The sequence below is a fragment of the Lissotriton vulgaris genome, chromosome 2_1, assembly GCF_964263255.1.
Source record: "Lissotriton vulgaris chromosome 2_1, aLisVul1.2, whole genome shotgun sequence".
NCBI classification, from domain to species: domain Eukaryota; kingdom Metazoa; phylum Chordata; class Amphibia; order Caudata; family Salamandridae; genus Lissotriton; species Lissotriton vulgaris.
The window spans coordinates 264,013,361-264,030,202 of record NC_141687.1 but is presented as its reverse complement, the minus strand read 5'-3'; positions in this window follow the sequence as shown (position 1 = coordinate 264,030,202).

The following is a 16,842-nucleotide window of genomic DNA, read 5'->3' as shown; positions in this document are numbered from 1 at the left end:
TGAAGAAGCGCATCTGAAGGCAAGGGTAAATCTGAGGTGGTCCCAGGAAGCAGCTAAAAATGTTTTTGCTAAAAAACAAAGCCATTATGAATATGGCGAGGCAAGTGGAAGATGTCTCGCCCAAAGAGTAAAAGCAAAAATGGCAGCTCAGCGGATCGATGAGGTACTAGATCAGAATGGTGATTCTGTTAAGGACGAGCAGGGTATTCTGGAGGTATTCAGGCAGTTTTATGAGATGCTATATCAGGGGGATGAGTATAATGGTGAAAATGCTGCATTATTGATTAGTCAACACTGTTTGAAGGACCTTTCGGAAGATGACAGGGTAATGCTAGATGCCCCTATTACTTTGGAGGAATTAGAATTAGCGGTAAACGGACTGGCTTTGGGAAAGGCTGCTGGTCCAGATAAATTGCCTTTAGAAATATATAAAACGTTTTTTATGCTTCTAAAAAAGGATCTCTTGGCAACAATGTTAGCAGCACAGAAAGGCTTTGCCCCCCAAACTTGGCAAGAAGCAACTATAGTGGTATTTCACAAAAAGGGCAAGCCACTAAATCTACCGGGATCATATCGCCCTATATCGCTCCTAAATGTAGATGGTAAAATGTAGAAGATTTTAGCGAATAGACTCTCCATGGTTATTTCGGGTCTTGTTTCAAAAACACAGCATGGGTTTATTCCTCAACGTAGCACTACTAATCATGTTAGACGAGTGATAACTTTACTCGACTATGCTAAGGCAACTAGGGAACCCTTTTGTTTAATTTTATTGGACGCCGAGAAGGCTTTCGACCACGTGGCATGGTCTTTTTTGTGCGACAACTTGAAGAGTCGAGGTTTAGTCCCCGAATTTATCAAATCAGTACAGGTTCTGTATCAGCATCCGGTAGCCCGGATCAGTACCAATGGCTTGGAATCGGCAGTAGTACAAATTTGTAGGGGGACTAGACAGGGGTGTCCCTGCTCCCACTTACTATTTGCTTTATACATTGAGCCTTTCTTAAGAACATCAATATAATTCCGCTAAAGGTCCATATATACCAGGTTAAGGTGTTGGCATATGCTGACGACGTGGCAGTGGTCACGTCTAAACCCACCATGGCAATGCAGGCTATAGAGCATTTGGCGGCAGAATTTGGTCAATCTTCAGGATACAAGCTGAATTCGGCAAAAACCCAGCTACTCAGTATAAATATACCAAGCTACACTTATTCTAGATTGTTAGGAGGTGGTATATCTGGGAGTCACGTTACGAGCTTGTACAACTTCTTTAGTTAAAGCTAATTGGGACCAGCTCCTAGTTGGTGTTCGGAAAAAATTAGATGAGGCAGAATGCTTATACCTTTCATTAGTGGGACGATGTAACCTTTTAAAAATGCTGATTCTTCCTCAAATTTTATATTTTTTCCGATGTATACCCCTAGAAGTTCCAAAGACTAGTTTAGAAGAACTGCAAGCAATATGTATGCGCTTTATGTGGCCTGGAGGGAAAGCTAGAAGGGCTAGGCGCTTCATGATTCTGCCAAGAAATGTAGGGGGATGGTCGGGACCAGATTTTACACTTTATTACTATGCTTGTATGTTGCAAGGAATGGGAATTTTATTAACCGGCAATGATCCAGCAAGAACTGCAGATTGTCCTTCGATCTATCAAATGTTGCTGGGGGTAAAAGTAAAAAATTGTTTATTCAAGTGTTTAGAACAAAGTTATTACAAACGCACCCGTTTTAAGATAATGGTAGCTGCATATAAGGTCTGGCATAAAGTTAGGAGGCTATTGGGCCTCCGGAAAAATAACGTGGTACACTCCATTCTCGTCGTCGTTTTTCTTACCTTTAGATGTGTGGGATAGAATAGTATATAATTGGAGGGAGAAAGGCATTAGAGTGGTGGGTGACCTGTATGATGTTAGCTATTGCAAATCTTTTGAACAACTACGAGAACAATATTCTCTCCCTAGAGAGCATTTCGCAAAATATCTACAGATTCGCAACTGTTTAACGTGTATTGGGGGTAACTTTAAACCGAATTCTTTGATCGAGGACATTATGAAAGGGGTAAGGATTGGAGCTTTATATAAGCATTTGTTAGACACTAAAGAAAACGATCTAGAGCAGCAGAATAGTAAATGGTGTGTCAAACTAGGCAGACACGACATTCAAATAGAAATCTCATTAGATATGGCTAAAGATTTATTCTTGTCTGCAAAGCTGGTGGCGCAACATTTTAAATCAATCTATAATTTATATTATACCCCAGACAAGGTGTCCAAATGGTCGGGAGATGCAATAGGGAATTGTTTTCGTTGTGCGTTTGCCTCAGCGGATGATGTTCACATTTTCTGTACATGTACTGTATTAGCTCCATTGCTGTCTCAGATAGAAAAATGTGTTTCGGCAATTGTGGGTAATCAGATACAATTATCAGCAACGCAGATATTATTGGGTGTTGAAATGGGCACATAGAGTACTAGCATTCCGAAGAAACACGTCAAATTAATTTTTTTAGTAACTACAGTGTATAGGCTGTGTATCGCATCTGCATGGTTGCAACAGGAACCGCCCGCTTTTGAAGCTTGGCGGTCTCGCTTTTTTTCGATACATAATATGGAGCACAGTCTCTATGCTTTAAAGGGCTCCCGCAGAAAGAAGATCGGGCAACAGATTTGGGGATTAGTCACAAATTATCTGGAGATGTAAGGGGATATTTGCGTGGATTGTTTATAATTTCTTGCTGGACCTAATTGAGACTGCCTTTATGAAAAGTATACTTAACAACTGGTTTTCTTTTTTCTTGTGTTTTTTTTCAAGAATTTTTTGTTTTGTTTATATTCTTGTATTGTATGCCTCTAAATGACAAGATCTGGATATGTATTTGCTCAGCAATTGTCTCCCTTTTTGTTTTTTTCTCTTTTTGTTTCTGTATCAACCGACTCATGTGTTTTCGCATAAATAAATTAAAAAAAAAAAAGTGACGCTCACAATTTTTAAAGAAATTGAGATTCCTGTGCTGTGGAAAAAACTCTGCAAAGACGTGGGAAGCTCCACAAGAGATGCCACAGAAGGTGTGAAAAATGCACTAAAACCCCATCAAAAAAGGGATAGAAAGTGTGACTTTAAGAAAAAATCCTTATGCAGTGGCTGCCCTTTTGAGAACAGTTGTATAGGTACCAAATTTAAATTGCATTAAAATCGCAAGTTTTCACAAAAAATAAAAAATATGGAAAGATAAATTTCCCATCAAAAAAACTGCTGCATGTAGCCAACAAAGACTGTCCTCTGAAGTTATGCGCAGGGTGGGGTGGAGGGGTCAGGCGCAAGTCTTATGGTCATCTTCCTTTGCATACAACCAAAGTCTATGCACAGTGGAGGTTGCCCAGCCACGATGCGTTGGGCACAGGACCGGCAGTCAACACCTGTTGTGCATGACAAAGGGCATGCATGCTGGGTGTCAGAGTAGGGGCTGCAATTCACTCTGGATTGGGTGCAGGGCCAGGCCACGGTGGGGATTGACTGTCACAGCAGGTTTGTTGCAGTGAACAGTCGAAGCCCAGGTACGGCAATTGTTAAAAATTAAGTGAATTATAAAAAAAACATGTTATTCACTGAAAAACATGCAGTTATAAACTGAGTTATGGTTCTTGCCATTAACCAGTTGAGGCTAGTAACGCACAATACCCATATGAATGTCTGCCATGCTTAAAAAAACATTTGCTGACCTCCCAGAAATTGCAGAGGCTGCACACGAAGGGGGCTTGAGAGCTGGCGCCATAACGATTGCTGTGTCCCCCGTAACAAGCCGGCTCGCGCCCGGGTCTGGGCGCAAAAAAACACAAGGTACGAAAAACAGCCTGGCCTCTCCTTCGCCCCGCGGTGACCGCCGGACAGGCGCTGCTTGCCATGGCCAATGGGGGCTATGCACTTTACAAACCCCCCAATGGGGGCAAAGCCGGTGAGCTAGGCAGAGAAGAATGGGGGGATATAAGGCATGCTCCCCCAGGTAAGCTCCATGTTCACGGCCGAAACGGGGTAGCAGCACCTTGACACAAATCTTATTTACCTGTGATCACATCGAAGGCGAAGCTCTGCGAGGCGAGGCGCGGTCCGGGCCCCGACCCAACCCAGGGTGCTGTCCCCAAGGCACAACAGGCTCAGTAATCCTTCCAGTGAGTTTTGACCGGAGCCCACCCGGCGAAGAACGAAGTGAAGGCGGAGACTAGGGAAGGCCGTTCGAATACCGGAGCCCACCCGGCTAGGAAGTGAGTAAGAGGAGTCTGGTGAGGCGGGCTGGAACCTCGGAACCACCGGCGCCGACCCCACCACGCTACAACAGGCCAGAAAGGACCAAGCAGCTGCAAGGTTTGGGGACGCTTGGCCGCAGCCCCGCTGCACTGACCGGAGCCCATCCTGGTAGCTGGAAAGGGGCGGAGCGACGAGAGCAGATCATTGCAGAGCGCCCGCCTCGCCTTCCAAGCCCTCGGTACCCTCTGAAGCGGCACAGCAGCATGCGGGGTACAGAGGAGGCAGTGGCTGGGCAGATCGGACGGAAAGGCACAGGACCGCCCCGCCCGCCGACCCGCCCCAGCCTCGAATTAGGAGGCGGGATCTTAGGAGACTGTGAGGCCGTAGCGAGGACCTGAGAGCAGCGATCCCTGTGTAAGAGTGAGGCAGTCGCAGCCGGTGATCTGGACTACCCCACCCGCCGACCCACGACAGCCCACCCCCGCAAATTTAAAAAAAAGAAAAGAAAAAGGAGGTGGCGGGGAGTAAATAAGGGAACGAGGCAGGCTTGGCACAGCGGGGACCCGTAGGCGGCGGTCCCCGTACGACCGTGTCAAAAAAGGGCAAGTTGCTTTGGTGCAATAACGCTGCAGCAGCACCCCGCCAGGTCTTAAAACAACAGAAGCGCGCTGCTGGGCAGCAAGTAGGCTGTGAAGCTCATCATTTCAGGGGAAGGACACTGTGCGCTTGATGCAAGAGCAAGGCGGTTGCACCCCCCCAAGACAGGCAAATTGGTGCATAGTGTGCGGCATCACCCCGTCAGGAACACCCCTGATGCGCGGGCTCACGCAGAAGCATCATCACATCAGATTGGGGGCCGAAGTTAGGAGGGACCTGGCGATGTGGGACACCTTCTTAACAAGCTTCAATGGCTCATTGATCTGGAGGGAAGGTTGGATGACCAACGATCAGATCGAGCTATACACAGATGCGTCAGGGAGCACAGGTTTCGGGGAAATCCTAGGGGACAAATGGTGCGCAGGTCAGTGGCCCATGAGATGGCACAGTCAGAGCAAAACTAGCAACATCACCTTCCTAGAATTGTTTCCCATCATAGTGGCACTAACAATATGGGGAGATCAATTGCAGAACATGAAGCTGACACTTTGGTCAGACAACAAGGGGGTAATGCAGGCCATTAATAGAGGATCAGCCAGATGCCCGGACACGCTGTGACTAATGCGCCGTCTGGTTACATTGCAGCTGGAATGCAACATAGACCTGCAAGCATGCCACGTTCCGGGTGTGGAGAACGAAGTGGCAGACTCCCTATCCAGGCAACAAACAGATAGGTTCAGGAAATTGGTGCCCAGGGCAGAACAAAGCATGACTCCATTCCCGGAGCAGCTGTGGGAGCTGGCGGGATAGACCTATCGGAACTGGTACACCATGGGCTTGCGCCTGAAGCAGCCAAAAGGTATAAAAAGTACGTGGAGACAGTGATGAGGGTAGGCGGGATAGAATCACTGGGCGACATGGGCGCTATGCGCAGGGCCTCAGAGCAGATCATCCAGTGGGCCATTAGAGCACAGAAGTCCAGGTTTTGGGCGCAGGCCCATTTAGCCGCTGTGGCTCATTTATCAAAATTGGAGACAGGACAGGACCCTGTGGCGTCAAGCTACATCAAGGCAAACACGAGGGGGTGGAGGTGGAAAGAGGGCCCAAAGAAGGATACCAGACACTCCATAGATTTCACGAGGCTCCGGAACACACTTGGGGTGTGATCGCAGACGACTTCGAGCTACTGCTATTTAGGGCGGCGTTTTCCACAGCTTTCTTTGGGGCATTCCGTCTCAGCGAGCTGATAGCACTGGCAAAAGTGGGACCGGCAGAACAATGCATACAGGCAGGCGATGTGACACCCGCATTGGCAGGGGTAGAGGTTATACTGACACGGTCAAAGACGGATCAATCGGGAAAAGGTACCAGGATAAGACTGCAATGCATTAAAGACCAGAAGTATTGCGCCGTATGCTGTCTGCTCACCTTCATGGCAGCGGCCGGCAGGAGAGGGCCCGCTGTTCACACACAGGGATGGAACACTGTTGAGCAGATTCCAATTCACAGCGGTTATGCGCCACGCGCTAGGCAAAGCTGGACTGCACCCGGCAGCCTTTGATTCCCACTCCTTCCGGATAGGAGCGGCCACAATGGCATCACTGCACGGGATGACCGAAGCAGGGATTCAGGCAGTAGGGAGATGGAAATCACGTGCCTATAAAACACATGTGAGACCCCAGCTGCTCTGACCCACAAGACAGATCGAGCAGACAAAGCACGGCCCCCACAACGGGTTGGACCAGAAGTGACTCATTTTCCTTGCTTTAACAGGAAGGAGACCACGCCTGGTATGGGTGGTGGGGCACTCGTGCATATCCCAGATGCAGACCTGGTGGCGGCCAGGTGGCCACAAGACAAAGGGGAGACCAGGGGACATGTGTATCCAGTGGTTTGGACGACCGGGAATGAGATGGGAGCAGCTGCCGGCAACCCTTGCGGAACTGAGGGCGGACACGGCTTGATCATACACCTGAGGGGCAATGACTTGGCGAGGTTCGGGAGGAGAACACTCCTTCATACAGAGGGAATTCACGGAAGCAGCCAAGGCATTCAGAAGCTCGGCAATTGTGTGGTCCGAAGTAATCAGAAGGCACGAATGGTGCTGGCAGATTCTCAAAAGGCAGTAAAATTCCGGCAAAAAGCGGAACCTCACAGTGAGCAAATTCTGCAGGGCGAATGGCCTGGCGTCGTTCAGGCACGGGCTCATTCATACGGGCCGCCCAGAATTATACGCCAAAGACGGTGTGCACCTGACAAACGAAGGCATGGGACTATTCTGGAGCAACCTATGGGGCACCATGGCATTGGGGGTTTGCAAGTAACAGGACACAGGACGTTGTTGGGTGGGAGCCGCCGGGAGACGGAAGCCTCCCAGACAGCGTGGCAGAAAACAATGTGGAGGCACAACAGAGGGCGGTCTGCCAGGATTGGACCACTAACCTTAGGATGTCTCATGGCTGGGAGAGCTGGCCTAAGGGCAGAGGGTAGGACCACTCACCTTCAGATGCCTCACGGCTGGGTGAGGCGGCTTACCGGAGAGGGAGGGTAGAAAAACAGAGATGGCGCTCGCAGCCCAGCCCCCGCCAGATGGCAGGGCACAACTAGAATCGGACAAGGTAGCGGCTCGTGGCTAACTCCAGGGACAGAAGCTACTCTCTCCCCCCACGCAAAGGGAGCCCAAATCCAACCTACCAAAGAAAAAAGACCCGCAAGGGCCAAAAGAGACTAGACAGCAAAAGTACAAAGTTTATGCATGTTGTCATTGTATTCCTAATAAACTGCAGCCAACAAATGACCACCACAAGACAAAAAGTGTACGTTGGTTTTCTTGTGCAGTGTGGGGAATCCAATAAGGGAAAGGTACTGATGGGGAGGCATGGGGCAAGTGCGAGGGTTATTGCAGAGGCTGCACACGAAGGGGGCTTGAAAGCCGGCGCCATAACGATCTCCGTGCCCACCAGTAACAAGCCAGCTCGTGCCTGGGTTTGGGTGCAAAAAAACACAAGGCGCGAAAAACAGCCTAGCCTCGTCGCCTCCCCCCGCGGTGACCGCCGGACAGGCGCCGCTCGCCATGGCCAATGGGGGCTATGCAATTTACGAACCCCCCAATGGGAGCAAAGCCGGTGAGCTAGGCAGAGAACAAAAGGGGTGATATAAGGCCTGCTCCCCCAGGTAAACACCATGGTCTCGGCCGGAGCTGGGGGAGGAGCACCTTGACACAAACCTTTTTCCCAGGCACCCACACCTAAGGAACAGCAATGTCGAAGGCTTAGGAGCAGTTACAAGCAAGCAGAGAAATATGCGGAGAATGGTTGGTAAGGAGTCACACCGGAGGGCGGTGTGCCAGGATTGGACCACTAACCTTGGGATGCCTCACGGCTGGGTGAGGTGGCTTACCGAAGAGGGGGGGTAGCAAAACGGAGACGGCAGCCAGCCCCCGCCGGATTGCCGGGCACAACTAGAATCGGACAAGGTAGCGAGTCGTGGCCTAACTCCAGGGACAGAAATTACTCCCTTCCCCCGTGCAAAAGGGAGCCCAAATCCAACCTACTAAAGAAAAACCACCCGCAAGGGCCAAAAGAGACTAGCAGAAAAAGTACAAAGTTTATGCATGTTGTCATTGTATTCCTAATAAACTGCGGCCAACAAATGACCACCACAAGACAAAAAGTGTACGTTGGTTTTCTTGTGCAGTGTGGGGAATCCAATAAGGGAAAGGTACTGATGGGGAGGCTTGGGGGTAGTGCGAGGGTTATGCGCATAAAGTTACAACTATAGTGCTTGGTCGTTGGCTAGGTTGTTCCTTTTTATTAAACGTTTTTGTTGTGTGTCTTTTGCAATAGTAGCATTTGGAAAAAGTGCCAGCTGACCTGGAAAGAGTTAACACTTCTGTATATCTTGGCAGTTGAAAGGCATTTTATTTTATTTGCTTATAACTTTAGCAAGAACAAATATCCATGAAATGTGGCAGAGGCTTCAATTAACCTTACTCTCATTTGTTTTCAAATATTACGCACACAATTTTGGCAGGAGTTTTGTAGAATTCACTTTCAAATTCTGTGCCAAGTTTGTGTCAATGTGTTGGTGGGGGAGGGCGGGGTGAAGAAAACTAAAAGGACAGGGACAATAACATTGTATTTGCTAGTATCGTTGCTGCTGTTTGACGAATCTGCTTGAAAAGTGGCCGGCAGTTACCAAGGTATACTCCTTGTAGGTATTTTAAGTTTTGCCAGGTCCAGTAATGGTGGCGGTTATTTAAACGGAGGCAGGATGGTCAAGAATATTTTTGACTTATTAATAACTTCGACAGTGGTTGATGGATCCGCCCAAAATTTGAGAGACTTTTCATGTTTAGTTTTCTCTTTGTGCTCTCAATTTCCTTCACAGGTGGACACATTTAAAAGATGGCCAAATAATTGTAAATTTTCTAATCATTTTGACACTGTTTGATAAATCTGCACAAACTCTGGCACGCATTTAGCAGGTTTATTTTTCTATTTCCATGTCAAGTGTTGAAGAGATTTGACAAGGGGGCAACGATAAAGGGGGCGGGCAACAACAGCTTTATTCATTAATAACTTGGTGCTGATTGATAATCTGCATGGAATTTGGCAGAGAGGAAATGAAGAATTATGCAGGGATATCGGGTTTCATGCAGATCAGACCAGGGAGGGAAAGATAAAGGGGATTGTCATTAAGACCAGGGCCCGAGGCCAGGCCCTGCTGTGCACGGCTGAAGGTCGTGCATAGCTGTGGTTGTCTGCCTACAAGGCTGGTGTAGCAGGCCTGGTCATAGGCCAGACCTCGCTGCTGAGCGTGGTTGAACAGCTGTGTAGCAGGGGTTCTCCAACCATGGTGGCTCGGTACAGTGCCTTGCTGTAGAGTAGACCCATATCTGACCCCAACCCAGCTTTGCAAGGTGGGAAGCTATACACAGCTGGAAATGGATACCTTGCAGGTGAATGTAATACATTATTAAAAAAAAAAACTGGAACTCACTGAAAAACAATTAAAGGTTAGTTATGGGAGTGTGCAAACCGAAGACAGCCTGAACGCCCTGAATTTCACAAGTTATAGTATATAATGCTCACCATAACTCACGCCCCTGCGAGGCACAGTACACCACTTTGCTGATGGCATGTGATTAAAAAAAAAATGTCCAACAAAAAGGGAAAAAAACATCCCAAGGATAACTTCATCTGGCAATCCCACAGTAAGGACGCAGGCAATTTGGTTGTCTAGTTTGGTGATGCCCCTGAATATATGCTTGATGTGTGATTAAGGATCATACTGAATACTAAAGTCTTGTTTGCTGCAAAATTTACTTTTATAAAATAACAAAACCTGAATAACCTAATTGGAAGTAGAGTTGGCTAAAAACAAAGTGCAATTCAAAACATCGCGTCTCTTCCGCTAAGGTGGAGGAGTATCACCCTACTGCTTTATCAGCAGTGCAGAGGAAAAATAAAGTGATAATAAAATTGCATTATTATATTATTATTTTTCCTTCCTAAGTGCGGGGAGGGACTGGGCAGGCCAGAGCAGGGGACAGGGGAGGAATGTTGATTGCACTCAAAGTGCGCATAAATATTTGACCGGCCTTCTTTGACCGGCCAAACATGCATGCACACTTTTTTTTCTTTCATATCTTGACCGATCTATAATATACTGTCGCCCTTGGAGATAAGGACATCGCATTGTCTTTGCATATATGCTGTGTCATTAGAATGTTTGGCGTTTAAATATGCTCCAACTAACCTACCTCACTCTGTTCATCCGCTGTTGCTCTCTTCTGTAGAAAGTGCCGCAGTGGCTCCCATAAGTCCTTCGGCCTCAATGTTGTTGGTAATTCCTCTGCATATATCTCCCTATTTTCTTTACAACATACAAGGTCCTTGATTCAGTGTTCAATTTTTGATGACCGTTTCCCTCCCCAAGTAATGGCCACCCTGCGTTTAGCCAAGTGCATCGCTAGTCGTACGAATCGACCCATCACCCCTTCATGTGTGGAACACAGCACAGTAAACATACAAGGGGAGTGCACTGTAGCTCCAGCCCCGATATTTCCATTATATCCCGCACTACAGCAGACCAATAACAGGCCACCCCATTCTACACCCCCATGCAAGATGCAAGAAGTTTGCTTCATGTTGTCCACACCTCACACAGCAGCTAGTGTCGTGTAACCCATATCGGTGTAACCTCGCCGTTGTATCGTACACCTGATGTATATACTTGAGAAATGTATTATACGTAAATTTCCATTCATAGCAAGTATACCCATTAGGCCACATATATGTTCCCAGTCTGCCACTGATATTGCGGACAGCAGACTATCATTCCATCTCTCCCAACTTCTTACCGGCTCACCCCTGCTCTCATCCCGTATAATTCTATATCGCCTAGAGTTCAATTTCTCATTGGTGGGAGTTGTTAGGACCAGTTGCAAAGAGTGTAGTGTGGAGGCTCCAGGGGATAGGTGACTTAGTGTGCCCTAATCGCGTACCTAAGCCTGTGAATCGCAAAGCGAAACAACAGTGTGGGATTGCTTATGTATTGCAGAGTGTCTGTTGTGTGGCACGATCCCTCTGGGTACAGATCTTGCATCAGCTGTAGGCCGCATCGAGCCCATCTCGTGAGTCACTGATAGGGCAGTGTTGTGTTCTATGTGCGTAGCCGGGGCATAAATGGGTAACTTGTGTGCAAGTGTACCTATCGCCTGGCAAGCAGCGATTGTTGTGTCTAACGCGTTAATTTCGGTTTTCGGGAGTCAGCTTTTCGTGTGTTTGAGCATACTATGTAGAGGGACAGGAGAGGCATCTCTTGCTTCCACTGCAACATGCGGGGTGAATGCATGGGGTGTAACCCAGTAGTACGCATACTGAGGCTGGGCACTGAGATAGTAAATATATAGGTCTGGAGCCCCAAACCCCCCTTTATCGTAAGCGTAAGTAAGAACAGACCAGCTCACCCGAGCATGCTTGCCTCCCCAGACCAATCTAAGTAAAGTCGTGTGGAGGGTGTAAAAAAAACCCTTTGTCCGTACAATCGGGATGTTTGTAAATGAGTACAAAAACCGCGTCAAGACCACCATTTTTACAAGTGTGATACGGTTCGCCAGAGACAGTGGCAAGGTCCCCCAATTATCAACTTGTTGATCTAGAGCGCTACAGGCCTGGCCATAATGTTCACGAATAACCAATTCCGGATCTCAATCCATACTCCAAAGTATTTAACTGGTTCTGCAGACCATACCAACGGGAACTCCACATCAAGCTGAGTCGTGGATTCCGTCAGAGGGATAATGGTGGATTTTTCCCAGTTTACAACCATCCCCGATAGCAAACCAAATCGAACATATTTCCGCAACTTATAAGCGTGGCTCAAATCCACCCGAGTGACTCACCGCACTCACCTATAATTACCAAGTAAGAAGTCAGCCGGACAGTGGAGAAGAATAAACAAAGTATTTTATTAGGCCACAAACTCCCATATGAGAGGGCCCTGTCCGACCACCTCACCCCTAGGAGTGCGCCGAGAGGACTGACTCATCTCATCACAGCAATACATTATAACATGGTACAGCAAAGTAAAACACACCCATACTGGAAAAGTACTGGACCCCGGAGAGGGTGAACAATGGCCTCACACAAGAGGCATCTGCACCTGCACTAGCAACATTTGGTTATCTCTGCCCAAGGCCTCGGAGCCGGGCCTCAGCATCTCCAGCGCATGAGAACATTACTGATTAGGTTTTTGTTATTAGTTTCGGTCACAGTTAGCTAAGAAACGAAAACTGCTGCTTTCAGGGTTTTTCCTATTCCTACGGGAGGGGGGAATGAGCGAGTGCGACTTGCACGCAGAGAGAAGCACTCCAAAATGGTGGCACACAAGCTAAGCTAAGAAAACTGAATAACATCACACGCATAAATGAATAATGAGATGGAGAATATAAAAGTAAATGCATAAATGAATACATCATTAGTTAGACACATTATGCTAACTCATAAATGTAAATGTAAGTGGGCGGGGCATCGGAAAATGAAACCTTTCAGACCCTCCTTTTAGCATTATGTGGCTAACATGGGCATAGCCTTTATTAGCTAAAAGATAAGGTCTTTACACATCATGCTAGTGACGGGGAAAACATATCAATCAAAAACATCATCATCAATAAGCATCAACCAGTGAACATCATGGAGCTACATGTCATTAGAAACAGTATACTGGCGGGTCGGTCTTTTAGGAGATTGCAAATTACTGGCACACATGGAACAACAAGGGGGAAGGCAATAAACACATAGGCAACAAGTCAGCAATATACCCACTACTCCTACAACAACCATCAAAATCTTGCAGCCGCAAGAGGAGAAAACACCCGACAGCCATTTCTGTAGTGACCAAGTACCAGTGTCCTGATGGAGTTCAGTCGCTAATCTATGAAGTTTCTGTACAGCTAAGTTAACAGTGGGGGCCGAGTCAGGAATGTACACACAGCAAGACGTCCCGATGACGCGACAGGCTCCACCCCTATCAGCAAGAATGACGTCAAGCACCATCCTATTCTGAATCGTAAATAATCTCATAGCCTGCATCTCAACAGACATATCAGCTACAATGTCTACCTCAGCATTCACTACTTTCTCCATCACCCTTGACAGTCTCCGAATAGCCCTACTGTTAAATATGGGACCCCAGAACGGCAGTAGACCCTTAGAAAAGACTGTCCTTTGCTGCAAAGAAGTATCAGTCTGATCCACATCCTCAACTTGGAGTGCCCTCCTCTGACGCTGTCCAGGCATTATAGCAAACTGACGATGAGTCTTATGATAGTCTGAGGGTGCTACATAGACAGGAGGAAGCAGGTAAGCCAGATAGCAGACCCCACTCCAACACTCAGGCAACCACAGGTATCCATTATCTCCACAAACAAAGTAAATATTTGGGGCAGTGACCAAAGAAGGACTAAGGAACAAGCGAATCGAGGCAGTCACATTGCAGGAACTGTTCCCAACCTTTATAGGGCCCAACCCCAGGATACAGAAGAATGGTGAGAGCCCAACAACTGCCAGGGGCACCAAAGAATGACTACTACCATTTGTCACAGGAGGGTGTCTATAAGCCAGAGAAGAGTTCAACTGTAGAAAACTCTCCCTAACTTTGTCAGTGTCGTTAGGAGTCACAAATCGTCCCACTTTCTTCGAGCATGTTTCCAGAAATGTCTGATCGAAACGTCCGTCAGTAAACAACTGTCCAGAGAAGAGGTGGGCATAGGGCGTACTCGCATTGTCAAAGTAGATCCTTTACTAGGTAATCGAGGATCTAGAAAATCAGGTTGTTGAAAGAATTTCACCATGCCAATTAAAGTGTACCATCCCACACAACTATTCACAGGAGTTAAAGGGAGTGCCAGCAATCTATCTTTTTTATAGGCAGCAGAAGGTAGCAACCCACAAACCCAACAATATGTCACATTATACACAGCATGGGCATGATGTAGAGTCTTGATAAAAACATTATCACGGTAACCTTTTCGCAAACATTGTTCACCATAATCAACAGTAACCCTATTGTGCTCGGGAAGGGCAGAAGGGGTAGGGATAAACATATGAACAGGATAGGCTTCATCTAGGAAAAACAGTATTCCAAGAATGATTAGAAATACAATGATGAATATCACAATGACCACAATCTTTCCTTTTCGTGACAGAGCGAGCCATGGAGAGTCGGGTTCTGGTCTACGAGGAGCTGCAAAAGGCTGCTCCTCCTAAGGAATGGGACGGCCAAAGGGGTACATGTTCCCTAACTAAAAGTCCAAAACTAAACTAAAAAAAGTAATCAAACAGTCACACCGAAGCCGGCCAGGGGGTTCTTCACCCTCAGAAGGGATCTTCTCCCTGTGTCCGTTAAAGCCTCACAGGCAGGCTTCTATTGTTCATTCCCTAATCCCACGATGGAGTCGCACAGCTTTTGCAACTCAGGAGCACTTAATCCGGGCCCAGGCACAATCCTAGTGTCCCATCTGACAATGTCTCGACAGTGCACCAGGGCTCTTACCAGCAGTCCGTCCCTAACACTTAACTATTCTTCAGCACAGTTCTCTTCTAAGTCCCTATCTCAGCCCTTCTTCCAGTGCTCAGTTCTCCTTCCTTCCCTTCCTGGGCCGCAGATTATATCGAGTGCTCCCTCGCACCTCTGGATCTGTGAACAGAATGGGGGGCTCAATGGCAGGGGACTTATCCGCTGATGTTTGCTCACTGTGATTTGGAGAGGCCTTACCACTTGCAGTCAGAGCCGGCCTCTCCTCTCTTTGATCCGGCTCCTCACCCCTCAACAAAGCATCTGAGAAGGGTATGTACCGAGGAACTACTTCACATTCGTCATCAGCGACGCAGTTTCTCACCCATTCGTCATATGGCAGTGGCAGTAGGACGTGCTTCACGTGGGACGTATGTGTCCACGCCTTGCGGCCCTGGATCCAGAGTGCGGTGTGGGTGGTGAGGAGAACTTGCCTCGGCTCCGACCACCTTGGATCCAAGCAGGACTTCCGCTGGTACTTCTTAACGACAACCCAGTTCCCGGGTTGTATAGTGTGTCCTTTCCCCTCCGGCCGCGGCTTCAGGGTGTCTGCTACCTGCTGAGGAACAGAACGGAGATCTTTAGTCAAAGCATACAGGTAATCTATCAACAAAGGGTATTCTATTTCCGACAAACATTTAGGTCTAGGGACACCCCACACGTTGGCCGGATGGCCGAAAATGACCTCGTGGGGTGAGACACCTGTTGTGGAATTGACAGTCACTCTAGTGGAAAGCAAAGCCAGGGGGAGTGCGTCTGGCCAACGTAACCCTGTACTCTCTTGTATCTTGGCCATTTTTAACTTCAGAGTCCCATTGAACCTCTCTACCAAACCCGCAGCCTGGGTGTGTCGTGCTGCATGAAATTTCTGTGATATCTGTAGTCCCTTACATATCAAGTCAAGTCAAGTCAAAGATGCTTTATTCGGTATGTAAAAATACAACCATATAGCGACAGACATAATAAACAGAAAATTAAGTAAGTACAACATACATATGTATCAATTTGATTTGCAAAATACCTTAATAGCTTAAATACATTATACATTTGACAACATATATCCGACAATCTTTAAAGTGCTTTTTGGTGCATTTGTCTACTAATATATGTACAAAATTTAGCAATGTTAAGGTACAGATCAATTATATCATCCTCAAAGATGTATAAATTGCAATGGTGCAAATTTCTACCAATGCACGTACACTTATCTTCTAATGTCTATGCATATTTAGCAGTATTAAATTCCAAAAAATGGTTATGCCATCCTTACAGATGCACAGCTACAATTTAGGGCATACTTTCACTAAGATATGTACAAAATATGTCAGAGTAAAGCGCAAAGCATTATACAGTTTTCTTTCTGTGTACAATATACAATAGCAGCATTTGTCCGACATTAATATATGTGCAAATTGGCATGATAAAGTGCAACGTGCCTATACCATCCTTCCTAAAGTGCAATATGCATTTAGCAACACAAGACCGACTATTTAAAAAGTCTAACTATGTCAAAAATAAAGTGCAAGCACTATACCATTCTTTCAGTGCACAATATACAGTAGCAGCAATTATACAGAGTTAGTATATGTGCAAATTAGCATGATAAAGTGTGGAATGTCAATACCATCCTTCCCAAAGTGCAATATGCATTTAGCAGCACAAATCCGAATACTTAAAAGTCTAACTCACTACATTCAACTAACTATAGGTAGTATAAATGATAAAAGTATTCATTTCAACGTAGTAAAAAGTTTTAAAAAAGCATCATTGAGTGAATTCATACGATGATTGATTTTCTTACAGAAATACATTTTAAAATATAAGTGGCCACATGAAAACATACATCTGGGGTCTCTAAATTAAACATCAGTTGCATCGCTGTTTGTATACCACGCGTGTTATATTTTAAAAAGATGGGTTT